The sequence below is a fragment of the Manihot esculenta genome, chromosome 9 (genome assembly GCF_001659605.2).
Source record: "Manihot esculenta cultivar AM560-2 chromosome 9, M.esculenta_v8, whole genome shotgun sequence".
Classification (NCBI taxonomy): domain Eukaryota; kingdom Viridiplantae; phylum Streptophyta; class Magnoliopsida; order Malpighiales; family Euphorbiaceae; genus Manihot; species Manihot esculenta.
The window spans coordinates 3653633-3659549 of NC_035169.2; positions in this window are offsets into that span (position 1 = coordinate 3653633).

Sequence of the window (5917 nt, forward strand, 5' to 3'; positions counted from 1 at the left end):
TGGATTAGTTTATTAATTGGTTTAAAAAAGATACAAATTAAGGCAGTGAAAAAGAATCTTTATTAATTATATAATTATTTACATTTTGATTTATTAATGGTAATTGCTAAATATGGTAATTAAGTGATGCTTAAGTTTATAATTTTGAGAATAATAAGATATGACGATAATATTTATTCAGTTTTATGGTTTTTAGTTTCTTAAAATGGCAGAATTAGTTTATAGGTCAGTAGATTTTTTGTTAGGAGTTTGAAATGGGAGAGATTATCACAAATTATATGCAATATTCACACTTAATTAATTCTCTAAATTTTTCATACAGAATGTTGAAATGGTTATCTTTGATTAAAAAAAAGAAATGGTTATAATAAAAAATTAAATATTTTATTTTTTTATATCAACACGAATTTTGTTAAAAATAACAAAATTATTAAAATTATTGAATAAATTAACTAAAATTAATAATGAGTGAAAATATTGAATTAACAGAAAGATTTTGATTTTTTTCTTTTTGTTATTTAATTTTTTTAAAGAAATGAAGATAACTATTTTTTAACAAAAAGTGGGGCCATTGAAACTAGAATTAGCTGCTTTGATTCAATTTTTCTTTTCTTTTTTTGTAAATTTTATGTTGATTCCCTTCAATTTTTTTTTCTTACTAGAATTTATTTTCTTTTTGTAGTTTATTAACTATCATACATTACAAAATAATATTTAATGGAAAATTTTAATTATAGTTTTATTAATAATGATGTTTATATTAATTTTATATTATTTAATTTTATATAATAAGATAAATAATAAAAAGTAAAAATACCTTTTATATATATATATATATAAGAGTTTAATTTATGTAAGAGTTTTCTTTATAATAAAGTTATATATTTAATTTAATTAAAATTATATTTTTTAAAATAGAATTTATATTTAAATAAAAAAGATTCTAACCGATTAAATTAAATATTTTATTTTTAATCAATTAAAATAAAGAGTTACTTATAATTATTAAATTTAACCACCTTTTATATTGCAAATTTCATTATTTCCCTTTACTTTCCATTTATATAAATATATATGTGTATATTATTAAAAATCAAATAATCACAGACAAAAAAAAATAAGTAATACACAGATTTAATGTGATTCATCAATTTGATAAAATTCATAACGATTAATTTTTTTCTTATTTTTCTGTGAATTTTCAAATATAATACACTAGAAAAATATTATATCTTTGTATGTCCAAGAAAATATAAAAAAATATAAAAATTCTCAAAAAATTCATAATCCTAGAGTATAGTGTACATTTATAATATATTATTAGTTTTCATATCTCAATATATATATATATATACATATATATATATTATAAAATAAAATTTATAATAAATAGAAAATAATTTTAACCAAATAAATTAAATATTTTAGAGAATAAAATATTTTTTTATTTTTTTCAATAAATCAAAATAAATAGTTAATTTTAATTTATGTACTTGTATAATAAGTTTTATATACTTATATAATAAGTTTTAATTTAAAACTAAAAAGTTTAAAATTAAATAATTTTAGTTAAATAAATATATATAAAAATTAATTTACAAACTTGTAAAGAACGAGTTTTTAAATATTAACGATCCCAATATCTACAAATTTTAAAAGTGTAATTAAATAGTTAGTTTAGAGTATATTAGTTAATTTTTATAATTTGAAGTTTATCTGTTAAAACGCGAATAGTTTAAAGTTTTTTTTGCCACCATCCCTTTTGCAAATTGATCTTGAAATACTTATTATATACAATCTTATTCATAAAGAGTTATAATATGTAGGGATTAATTTGTAAAGTTATAGAAATTATTTGTCAATAATTAAAATATTCAGAATTAATTTGTAAATAAGTATATTATTAGGATCAACTTGTAAAATTGTAGGTACTTATTTATAAAGAGCAAAAACTTTATGGTTAAATTTATAATAATATTAGGATAAGTTAAAAAATATAAAATTTAAATTAAAAGACTAAATTATAAATCTAATTAAACACATGAAATTTGATTGTTTTAGATGAAAATATATCCTAGAGGGTATTATGGTCATTTTTAATAGATTCAACAACAAGTTAATTCTGGTTTAACAAAAGATTCAAATGTAAGGACTCAACAATAGAATTTTAAAAACATAAAAACCAAACCTTACATTTCACTAATTACAAGTATTAAACTACAGTTTACTATAAAAACAAACTAAAGATTAAATAAAAAAGTTAAAATAAAAAAAATGACTTGAGATATTATATATTATATTTCTAATAATAGAAAAAAATATAATTAATTTTATATCTAAATCAATGAATAACTACACAAAAAGATAGAGTTAGAACTAGAATATAATAATTGACTGTAAAATTGTTATCATTTTCAAACTGATGAAAAACAATAGGAACTGAATTGAATATTCAAATTATCACTACAAAAAAAAAATTGAATTTACGAACAGAATCCATTTGTAAATTATGAATTCCGTTTGTAATTTGAATTACAAACGGATCACAAATCTGTGATCGTTTATATAAACTTTGTATGTAAATTTTTTCAAATGAAAAATGAGCCATTTACATTACAAATAAATTTATAAACATATTATTTATTTGTAATTCAAATGAATTTAGTATCTGTTTATATTTTTCGTTTGCATATTCTCTCACATTTACAAACGAAATTTGACGTACAAACGAAAAATTCATTTATAAATTGGTTTGTGATACAAAAGGTTGTGATATAAAATGCTAATGTGTTTATAAATTCATTCATAATATAAATGGTTAAACTATTTATAAATCCGTTTGTGATATAAACAGGTTTGATATTAATTTGTGTTCTTTGTTTGTATAATCTCTTTTATTTATAAACACATTTCATGTACAAATGAATAATTCATTTGTAATTTAAATGGCTAGTCGATTTATAAATCTATTTGTAATACAAATAACTTATCCATTTATAAATTCATTAATGATATAAACGGTTAAACTATGTTTGTGATTCAAATGACTAATCTATTAGTAAATCCGTTTGTGATTCAAACGGCTAATCCATTTATGAATCTATTAATAATCTAAACGATTAATCCATTTGTAATTCCATTTCTTATTTAAACAGCATGTCCATTTGTAAATGTAATGAATGTTCGTTTGCAAATTTGTTAGTAAATTTACAAACATACTTTCAGTTTGTATTTCTATTTATAATTTCAATTACAAATATTACAAAATCAACATATTAAATGTATAAAACAATCTCAACTATAAAGTCTAAATTATTCAATTACAATAAACCAAAAATTCTTTTGAACTTCGAAATGCACATGCGCACATGCCTATGAACCTAATCTATATACCCACTTCTTGCAACCAACGGCCTCATAATATAAATGAGCCTCATCCATGTGAGTTGGCTCATTGAAACCCTCTGTTGGCTGTGATAAATTTTCCTTTAGTTGGGAGAAGGGCTCTTATTCGAGTAATATATAGTAAGATCTCAATAGCATACTTTGAGATTACGTCTCCTCAAAAAATTAAAAAAAAAAAGAAAACAATCATATGCGTTCCAATAACAGTTTCAACCAAAGGAGAAATATAACATCATGAATGTTTCTTCATTTTTAACTTCAAAAGTCTTAAGAGTTTAAAAGGAATCTTATTGTCAAGATAAGAATCAACATGACTTCTTAATTTGTATTGATAATGCAGTGATTTTTCTATTTGTAATCTAATAAAAATTCGTTGGTAAATAAATTACTAATGGATTACAATCCGATATTAAAAAGTTCGGTGATAAATTTTTATTAATGGCTTTCAAGTCCGTTAGTAATACTAATGGATGTACTAACAGAGTTTTCATTATTATTAATAACAGATTTTAAATCTATTAGTACACTAAGAGAAAAATAATTTACTAATAAACGTGAAATATGTTAGAAAATTACCAACGTATTGTAATCCATTAATAATCTATTGAGAGTTTAAATAATTTTTTATTAATTTAATAAAGATTTAAAATTATATTATTATTGTTACTAAGTTTTTAATTTATGTCCAATATCTATTAGTAATACATAGAAAGTGAAAATAAGAGAAAAGTAAATGGTATAAAATGAGAGAAAATAATAAAAGAGAAAGAAAAAAGAGAAAAATAAAGAAAATGATAGAAAAATAAAATTATAAAAAAGAAAGAAGAATGAGAGTAGAGTAAAAAGATGATTAGAGAAACGAAACGAAAAAAGTGAACAAATGATTAGAGAAGAAAATAAATAAAGAGAGAAAAATATAGATAGAAAGAAAATGACAGAAGAAAATAATATTAGAAAAACTAATATGAATGAAAATTATAAAGAAAATGAAGAAAATGATGAGAAAATAAAAGAAAAAGATGGAAAAGAAAATGGAGAAAATGAAAGGAAAATTATGAAGAACCAAGAAAATAATAGAAGAGAAAAGAGAATGAGAAAAAATAGGATAAGAGATAAAAGAAAAATAAAAAAAAAGAAAAAAACTTATGAGATAAAAAAGCGAAATAAAAGAAAGTAATAGAAAAAGAAAGAAAATGAGAGAAAGGGAAAAAACTGGATGAAAGTAAAATAATAAGATGAATGAATGATAAAAGCAGAAGAGCTATATTTATAAATGCGAATTACTAATGAATTTATAATTTATTACTAAATTTTGAAAAAAAAAGAGCAACCTTTTTTCTCTCTAAAAATTATTAACTGATTGCAAATCTATTAATAAATTCGTTGGTGACCGAAAAATGTAAGTAGTAAAAAAGATGTAGAAATTTTATGCGAATTTTATTTTAAATTTACTAATAGATATACCGGTGAATAGCATGATAAATTCAACAGTTTTTTTTTTTTTTTACTTATTAATTTGATGATAAAGTTTAGTAATGGATTTCCAAATTCGTTAGTAATTTAAACACTTTTTAAAATTTACTTTGGGTGTAAACAAATTGAGTAGAGCTGAATTTTGAAAAGTTCAAATTTGGTTTGTTAAAAATTTTTCAAGCTCGAGCTGAACTCAAGGTTTAATCATGTTGAACTCAAGTGGAGCATTAATAAGTTCAAACTTGACTCGTTTAGCAAATAAACTTAGATGAGTCGAGTTTTTATCAAATTTAATATCGAATAATTCACGAATAGTTCAATTTATTTATAACTAATAAGTTTTATCAAATGTATAATGAGTTTTACTTTAAAACTAATAAGTTTAAAATTAAATAATTTTAACTAAATAAGTATATATATAAATTAGGTCATAAACTTATAAAGATGAGATCTTAAATTTTAACGATCTAAATATATGCAAGTTTTAAAACTGTAATTAAACTATATAGAGTTGAACTTTAGAAAATTTAAATTTGGTTCATAAAAGTATATGCAGGATTTGAAATTATTTCTATTATGATATTAATCTCAACCTGTTTAACGAAATTGTTCACGAGCCCATTTGTGAGTTTGCTCATGGACTAAAAAATGAGCTTAACTCACAAGTTTTAAAGAGTCGACTATTATAGAACTTAAACTTGGCTCGTTTACTAAATAAACCTAAAAATTAAGTTTGAACTTGCTTCATTTAGAAATCGAGTCAAGATCGATCGAGTTTTTATCGAGTCGAATATCGAATAACTCACAAACGGTTTGTTTCATTTACACTCCTAAATTTACTAACTAATTGAAATTGTTAATGAATTACTAACGGATTTACTAACAGATTTTAAATCTATTAGTAAATTTCAACACCAATTATTTTATAAATTTATAAATTTTCAACGGATTTTTAAATCCATTAGTATGAAATCCGTTGGTGAATTTTTATATGATTTGTCGATGAATTTTTACATAACTTTTTTATAGTAAGAATTAT